The sequence below is a fragment of the Peromyscus californicus genome, unplaced genomic scaffold (assembly GCF_007827085.1).
Source record: "Peromyscus californicus insignis strain IS unplaced genomic scaffold, ASM782708v3 Scaffold_23__1_contigs__length_62951481, whole genome shotgun sequence".
NCBI classification, from domain to species: domain Eukaryota; kingdom Metazoa; phylum Chordata; class Mammalia; order Rodentia; family Cricetidae; genus Peromyscus; species Peromyscus californicus.
The window spans coordinates 13358070-13367341 of record NW_026294534.1 but is presented as its reverse complement, the minus strand read 5'-3'; positions in this window follow the sequence as shown (position 1 = coordinate 13367341).

Here is a 9272-nt window from a genome sequence, read left to right as displayed (position 1 = left end):
CAAGTCGGAGTTTCAAGGCTTGTAACAGTTTTGTACTTTATATATTAGATTTCTGTTTAAGCCACACAGCCTGCATATTTGGTTGTGATAGTCAGAGCAGATTAACACAGCAGGTTACCAAACCAATAGCAGCATCTCCTTTGAAAACATTCACCGTATATTCGATGCAGGAGTTTCCTCTAAAACAGGGGGCCCATTCATTCAAAAGTTACTATGGTTGGTTCAGTAAAAGTCTACCAGCTAGTGTTAAGTATCCTTAATGATGACAGGTTTGCATCTATGACAGTGTGCAGGTTAGTTGTCTGTTAACTTGACATACACTAGGGGCGTCTGGGAAGAGGGAACTTTAATTGAGAAAATGCCTCCATCAGATGGTCTGTAGGCAAGCCTGTGGGGCATTTTCTTGATTAGCAGTTGATGTGGGAGGGCCTAACCTGATGTGGGTGGTGCCAGCTCTGGCAGATTGGCCTGAGCTATAAAGAAAGCAGATTGAGTGAGCGAGCCATGAAGAGCAAGCTAACAAGCGGTATTCCTCCGTGGTGTCTGCTTCAGTTCCTGCCTCAGGTTCCTGCCGTTTCTTCTTCTGATGGACTTGTAACCTGTAAGCCAAGCAACTCTTCCCTCCCCGTTGCTTTTGGTTGTTGAGTTTTATCACAGCAATAGAAAGCAGACTAAGACAGCTTTATCCTGTAAACATAAATGGTTCAAAGCAGCCTGAGATGCCGTGTTTAGTTTTGTACTTGGACTTGGGAAATGAAAAGGATCTAGATAGACTCACTTCTGGGAAGACGTGCTTATAGTGGAGAGTTAGTGATAGAGCATGCATTCATGCATTCCTCTTGAAGTTTTAGAAGTCAAATATAGTGCCAAGCCTGGGGCATGGCCTTGTCAGTAAAGTGCTTGCCACATAAGCACGAGTACTTGAATATTGACCCCCCAGCACCCATGTGTAAAATCCAGACATGGTAGTATAGTCCTGTGATCCCAGTGCAGGCATGGCAGAGACAGGAGGATCCTTGGAACTTGCTGGCCACCTGCCTTTGAGTTCCAGGTTCAGTGAGCGGGTCTTCTTAAAAGGAGAGTGGAGAGTGATAACAGAAAACACCTGTGGTGGTTTGAATGCGCACAGCCCCTCAGGCTCATGTGTTTGAAAACATAGTCCCCAGTTCCTGGAACTGTTTTAGAAGGATTAGGAGGGGTGGCCTTGTTGGAGGAGGCGTGTTACTGGGGGTGGACTTTGAAGTTTCCAAAGACTCCTGTCATTCCAAGTGTTGCCCCCTCTGTTTGTGCCTGTGGATTAGGATGTGAATGAGCTCTTAGCTGCTGCTCTATCTCCATGCCTGCCTGCCTACTGCCATGCGCCCTGTCTTGATGGTCATGGGATCCTAACCCTTGGAAATTGTAAGCCTCCAACAAACTACTCCTTTTATAACTTGCCATGGTCATGGTGTCTCATCAAAGCATCAGAAAAGAACAGCCGATGTTGATCTCTGACCTCCACATATACTTGCACACATGTGCATGCACATGATAACACACACACACACACACACACACACACACACACATTATCCAGCCCTCACACAAAAATGCTGGAGAGAGAAAGAGATCACACTGACAGCTGCATTGGAGAACAGCAATAATATGAGTAAAGAAAAAAACTGAAAGTCTGCGGAAGTAAGCCACACCAAGAATGATGTAGTTTTCCTGCTTGCATTCCCATCATGCTCATTGCTGCACCCTAAATGCTCCCATAAAAGCACAGCCAAGGTCAGGTCACTCCTCTGCTTCAAACCCTTCAATGAATGACTTTGCTGTCCTTAGTGAGCACACAAGGTCCTTCTGCAGCCTGCCAGACATGGTATGGTATGGTTTTCTTCCTAGATTTCCCAACTTCCTGTCTCAGCCCTGCCTTTTCCTGGCTCAACAATGCCTACTCTTAGCTTCTTGGGGTTTTTTTTTTTTTTGGATCAGGCAGAACAATTCATTTTCTTCCATAGGCTAATAGTCTCCGCTCATCTTTCAAATGCCGCTTGAGGCAGGACATCCTCCTGCCCCGTTCTAGGTTGGACCTTAGTCAGCCACGCCTTGCTGAGGTCTCCCGTGAATTCTCCTTTTCAGCTCTTTCTCATTATGTTCTTACTCATGCCTTTATTGTCACGGCTTAGTGCTGGTCTCTCTGCTCAGAGTCAGAACTGTAAACGTAAGGGCTTATTCATAGTAGTGGTTCAAGAAAGTTGTGTTGACTCTGTGCATAAATAAAGAAAAGGCAGAGGAGCTAGGACAAATCTCTGCAGGCCTCCAACATTTGGAGAGGCACAGGAAGCAACAGGAAAAGTAGTCTGAGAGAAAAGTGCCACAAAAGTAGAAAATAGGGATTGAAGAATGGCTGAAGAGTTCATCTCTCAGGAAGAAGCAGGTCTGTCCGACAAGCCACAGGTGACTGCAGGCTAGTAGAGGATAGTCTCCTTTTGGTGAGTACTTGCGCTTTTACAGTCAATTAATGCAGTTTCCTGTCCTGTAATTTGTACCATGTGACTGAGGGCTGCCCATGCTGGGCAGTGTATAGGTCTGGAGATAAGCACAAACCACTCGGTGTGTAATTTCCGATTATGCCTCTGCCATGCAAATTAAAGACATGCAGTCAGGGCCATGCAAATAAGGACCATAGGTATCTGAGCTCCCCTGGCGGATCAGTGTTCAGATGTGCACAGGGCCATAGCTCTGTGGTGTCAGGCTACAACATCTTCTGCAGCTTGGTTAGTTTGCTTCTTTGGGATTTCCTTACCAAGCTTTTGAAAATTCCTTCATTTTCCCTGCTCTCTTACTGTCTTAGTTACTTTTCTGTTGCTGTGATAAGACACCATGACCAAGGGAACTTATAAAAGAAGGAGTTTGGTGGGGGGGGGGGTTACAGTTTTGGAGGTTTATAGTTCATGACCATCATGTCAAGGGACATGGCAGTAGGCAGACAGGCACTGCCCTAGAGCAATAGTTGAGAGCAGAGTTGATCCACAAGTAGAAGGTAGTGAGAGCTACCAGGAAGGGCAGGAGCCTTTTGAAACCTTAAAACCTGCCCTCAGTGATACACCTCCTCCAACAAGGCCACACCTCCTTATCCTTCCCAAATAGTTCCATGACCTGGGGACCAGGTATTCAAATGTATGAACATATGGGGCCATTCTCATTTAGACCACCATACTTATTAATAGCCTATCCTGTGCAGAAGGGATTGATGCTGGGGAGGGTAAAAGGAGGAATATTTTCATAGCAAGGGATTGCAGCAATGTCAGTTGTTAAAGCCACTCAAGATTAGGATGGTGATGTCTATTTAAAATTCTGCAACAGGCAGACCACCGTGAACTCTGAGAGAGGATTCAGAGCGGGAGAGATAAAAGGTGAATCTCAGCAGGGGTATTCTCTTACTGTGATGGTGTGGTGATCGCTTCAGATCCCAGCCTTAGCTTTACTGGGAACAGACTTCAGAGCTAATCCTTAATCTGTGTGGTACTCATCTATGACCTGGGAATGATAATGATTTCATTGAGACAGTCAGAAATAATGAGTGCTGCAGATCCAGTTGGAGGATATCATTAACAAATGGTAACAGTTGTTATAATCCAGTTCAGTTTTAGAATTTAAATGGACCATTGGTGAAAATAGACCTAACTAAATCAATAAACAGTGAAGCATTTTTTTTTAAATTGTCAGCTGTTTTATGTACAAGTTAGGAAGAGAGCCAGTTCTGTTACTTTTAGGTTAAGAAGTTGATAAAAACCCATAAAGACAATGCCTGCCTATGAATCTTTTATTCAGGAATAAGTGTGTGTGTGTGTGTGTGTGTAAAACCCTGGATTGTGCCAGGAAATAAGTTAAACAGACAAACAAAGCTGTGGTGAAGTCATAAAACTGAGATACAATGAACAAAATAAATACCTCAGTTCTAGAAAAATGAATAAATAATAGAAAAAAACAAACCTGGGCAAGATGAATGCATTGACGTAATTCTTCCTCTGGAGATTTTCTGAAAGCCACTGCTGGAGCCTTTACCTTTCTTCCTTTGTGATTTGAAGAACTTTGATGTTCATATCCTTCTTTTTGAGAGGAACATCCATGTTGGGCTGAAGATACAGAAAAGTCTTTTGTTCAATATCAAAATTTAATAGGAATATTCATTTCATAGTAGAACCCTTTATGGATTTTTTAAACTTTTTTTTATATTTTGAAATTAAAATTACATCATTTTCTCTTTCCTTTCCTCCCTCCAGATCCTCTCTGTACCTCCTCACCTTGCTGTCTTTCAAATTCATGACCTTCTTCTTAAAGATTGTCATTAAAATTGTAACACACATGACGTGTGTTATGTGTGTATGTGTGTATGTGTGCATACATGTGCATTTTCCTAAATACATAAATACAACCTGCTCAGTCTGTATAGTATTATTTGTACATTTGTTGGTATTGGATAACCAATTGGTGTGCCCTTCCCTGAGGGAGACTGTTTCTTCTTTTCTCAGCATTCCTTAGCTGCCTGTAGTTCTTCATCTGGGATTGAGGCCTTGTGAGTATCCCCTGTCCACATTAGTACGTTTATTGATGCTGTTCTTGTTCAGCTCCTGTTTAGGCAGCTATGTTGATGAGACATCATTGGTGTGGTTTCTAACATTTCTAGGAGAAACAATCTCAGAGAAAACTCCTTGTTTCTCTGGCTTTTATGATCTTCCTACCCCTCTTTTTGCTGTGATCCTGGGGCCTTGGGTGAAGGAGTTGTGTTGTAGATGTATTGGTTAGAACTGGGCTCCACAACTCTGATTTGATTGGTTCTGGTTTTTTGTAATATTCTCTGTCTGTGCTAAGATCCGTTTCCTTGCTGAATGGCGAGAACTATACTTACCCATCTAGACTCAAAGAAGAATGTGCTGTGAAAAATTTTGTGTTTATTAAGCTTCCCCCAATTTTTATATATACCATCAAATGTGCATAAAGACTTAAGCTTCAACAAATGTATTGTTAATTATTTATTTCTGAAAGATAGTTTTGACAGAGAGATTTTGATTGACAAGTTGGAGTATCCCATTCCACTGCCAGTGGTCTCCAGTGTTTTATATGAGAAATTAGCTGTTAACCATATTAAGACTCTCGGGTATATGATATATCTCTTTTCCTGTTATCAAAATTCCCTTTTTGCATTTGCCATTTTGATTGCCATGTATTTAGACAAGGATCTCACCGAGTTTGTACCAACTACAACTTGTTGAATTTGCCATTATGTAGAGTAATATAGGCCATCAATTTCATCATTGTTTTTTCTTCAAACATCTTGTCTGTCTCTCCCTCTGGTTCTCCTATGATACATATGTGGATATGCCCAGTAGAGCCCCACAGGCCTCTAAGACTGTTAATTTTGCTTCATTTTTCTCTCTGTTCCTCCACTGTATAATCTCAATTTAGCTTGGAGTTTCTTGACTTTTTTCTTCTGTTTTTCTGCCATCAAAATCCTCTCACATACTTTAAAAAATCATATTACTGTATTTTTACCTCCAGAATTTTTGGTTTTCTTTCATAGTGCCTATCTCTTTCTTGATATTCTCTCTTTGATGAGATAGCATTTCATATTTTTCTTTAGTTTTTACATGCAAGCTCCTAGTTCAATGGACAGATTTAAATAGTTACTTAAACCAGGAGATGCGTGTCTATAACTCCAGCACTTGAGAGACAGAAGGAGAAGGATCATGAGTTCAAGGCTAGTCTGGGATACATAGTAAGACATTGTCTCAAAATGTCAGCAAAATAGTTGATTACATCTTTGTTTATGAGGATGGCAGGATGGCTGAGTGGGTAACTGCTATGGAATAATCCTCTTGCACACTGTAAAGATTTGTCACTTGAATTGGTTTAATAAAATGATGGGAAAATGAAGGGCAGAGTCAGGAGTCCCAAGCCAGACACAGAGGAAGCAAGAGAATGCTGTACTGAGAAAAGGTACCAAGTCATGTGGCTAAACATAGATACAAAATGGGTTAATTTAAGTGTAAGAGTTCGTTAGTAATAAGCCTGAGCTACTGGCCAAGCATTTACAATTAATATAAGCCTCAGAGTGGTTATTTGGGAACAAGCAGGTGGGAGAAAAATGTCCAATTACAGGTAGCAGCACTTGCTACCAAGACTGACAACCTTAGTTTGATCCCAGAACCCACATTGTTGAAAGAACTGAGCTTTGAAATTGTCCTCTAACCTCATGCACACTGTAGCATATGCGTATGTGCACAGAGAGAGAGAGAGAGAGAGACAGACAGACAGACAGACAGACATAGACAGACAGATACACATACACACATTGTAATAAAATTGTAAAAAGCCACTTTGTCCAATAAGTTTAATGTCTACACTTCCTTAAGAACCAGTTCAGCTGAGCAACCCTTTCATGCATGAGTTAAACTTTATTTCTTTCTATGTCAATAACTCTCTGTTGGTTGACCTGGACATTTGGGATTATGTCATGTAACCCTAGGGATCACATTCAGCTCATTTTTCTGTGTGTGGTTGCCATAAACTGCTTAGTAACCCTCTAAACTAAATCTATATAATGTTTTGAGTGGTTTTATTTATTTTTTCTTTGCTTTTCTTCTGCCACTGCCACCTGGTACTTAGGGCTGACCTTCCGGTTTCTGTCAAGGGGCTTTGTGTGTATCAGGAAACCTGCTTTCTACATCCACCAGCTTAAGATTTTCGTTGAAGTTTACCTACCTCCTGCTTGTTCAGATCCATCCTTCCTTCCTTCCTCTCTCATTCCCTCCTTCCCTTCCTTTCTTCTTCCCTTCCTCCTTCCCTCCCTCCCTCCCTCCCTCTCTCCCTCCCTCCCTCCCTCCCTCCCTCCCTTCCTTCCTTCCTTCTTTCTTTCTGTCCTTTCTTTGAGATGGGCCTCACTGTGTATCCCTGGCAGTCCTTGAACTCACTATGATGATCAGACTGGCCTCAAACTCACAGAGACCCACCGCCTCTGCCTCCTGGGTGCCGGGATTACAAGCATGTACCACTCTGCCTAGTTCTCTGCTCAATCTCTTGATGGTTTTGTCGTGTGCAGATGGATATTTAAAAAGCATCTCTGATTGTCTTCAGCAAAAAACCCTAGGGAAGGACCATTTTACCAAGCCAGGGCTGTGTAAGATCACGTAAGAATCAACCCCATGAGAGGAGATTCCCAGGGCACCACCATGTGTATTGGATAGTCACAGTTTTCTGGGAATGGGGAATTTGGGAGACTTCAAATCCATTCTTCCTCTCCAGTGGTTGTCATGCTGCTGTTTTTATTTGAAAGGGGCTGTTGGTTTTCATGGTTACCACACAGCTGTAGCAAGGGGCTTAGGAGTAAGCCCACTTACTCTGAGGTAACACTAACTGAAATGAGCTGTTTTCTCTGGAATAAACGCGTCTTGATCATTGCAGAGTGGGTAGTATCTTTGTCAGTTTCACAGGGAGCAGACATTTGGATGTCCTTACTCTACAACGTCTGGTAATATCCCAGCGTGCCTTGTGGGGTCATGTCTAGTGTGGGTCCGCAGCTCACTCATTTTCATGACTGGGTGGGATTCCACTGTGTGGATACACATCTTATCTATCCATTTGCTAGCTGATGATAAGATTGTTACCAGTTTTCTAGTCTTAGGAGGAACAGGAGTCTTGTTTTAATGCTTCCACTTTCCTTGAGTGAGCACCTTGGAGTTGAATGGGTGAAGCAGAGAGAAAGTTTTGCATTTAACTCTTTGGGAGACTCTTATTTTCCAAAGTGGCCATACCGGTGGTTTATGCTCCCGCCCAGCTGAGGGAGTCCTTGTCTTTCTACCTCCTCTGACTGTAGTTTCTCTCTGACTGTAGTTCCTGGAGTGGCCACAAGATGACAAGATGGATCTGGGTGTTCCTGTCATTTGTGTGAAGGTGACAACATTAACAAAAGTTTCTAAAGTCTTGCATTTTATACTACCTCTGGGCATCGAGGAGTGCCTGTCCTGTGACGGTCAGAGTTAGGAGTAACTAATCCAGGACTGTAAAGTGGAGGTGGTGATGAGTGTGAACGGCCCCCATATGTTTGCATATTTGGTTCACAGGAGGTAGAAATGTTTGCATTGGGAGGTGTAGCCTTGTTGGAGGAGGTGTGTCACTGGGGATGGGCTTTGAGGTTTCAAAAGACTATCCCCTGCCCTTCCCAGTTAGTCTGCCTCATGGTGTCTCAAGATGTGAGCTCTCAGCTCCTGTTCCAGTGCCATGCTCTCTGCCACAAGGGTCATGGACGTTAACCCTCAAACTGTAAGCCCCAAATAAACACTTTTTTTTTTTGTCTATTGCCTTGGTCATGCTGTCTTATTACAGGAACAGAGAAGTAGCTAATACAGTAGAAAAGAATATATGAACTGAACAGACTGGCACCAGCAATCCCTACCAGAATTTGCCCTACCACTCATTCAGGAAATTCCCTTTTTGGTGCCTATGGTATGCATTGGCTAAATTGTGAATTTTCATTAATTAAATTATTTTCTATATTGGCATTGAGCCTAGAGCCTCATGCATGCCAGACCAGCACTGTACCACCATGTTAGACATTCATGCTTTTTTGAGAGTTCTTACTTATTTTACATTTATGTAAGCGCGTACTGCTTTGTGGGCCTATGTGCAGTAAATGTGTGCAGGTAGCTATGGAGGTAAAAGATGGCTTTGGATGCCCTGGAACTTCAGCTATAGGTAGTTGTTGGCTGTCCCTTGGGTGCTGGAAACAGAACCCTGGTCCTCTTCAGAAAGAGTAAGTACTCTTAACTGGTGAGCCATCTCTTCAATCCTCTTTTTAAAAATCTAAGATAAGATCTCAACTACATTGCCTAGGATGGCCTTGAAATGTGCATTTTCTGCCTCAGTCACATAAATAACTAGTATTAAGTGTGTGCCTCTAGGCTGGACTGGCTACAATAATTCTTATCTTTATGAAAGTTATATTTTGGCCAAGGAAGATATTTAATGATTGGAAAAAAATGGAATATAATATATTAGTTGAAGACAAATCCTATGCAAAATATTTAAGCAAATGCGGGCGTTAGGGAATGCTTGTGGTGGATGTGAAAGAGGGAGCCTGCAATTTAAAAAGAGCGAAGAGCACAGGCCTCAGCTGCAAGGCAACCTTTGGAAAAAGGAGATGAAGAAAGCCATTTGGTGGAGGGAAGTGAGTTGGACTTGGGAGCAGCAACAGGGTGGGAGCTGAGTACTCCTGCAGCTGGGAGCTGAGT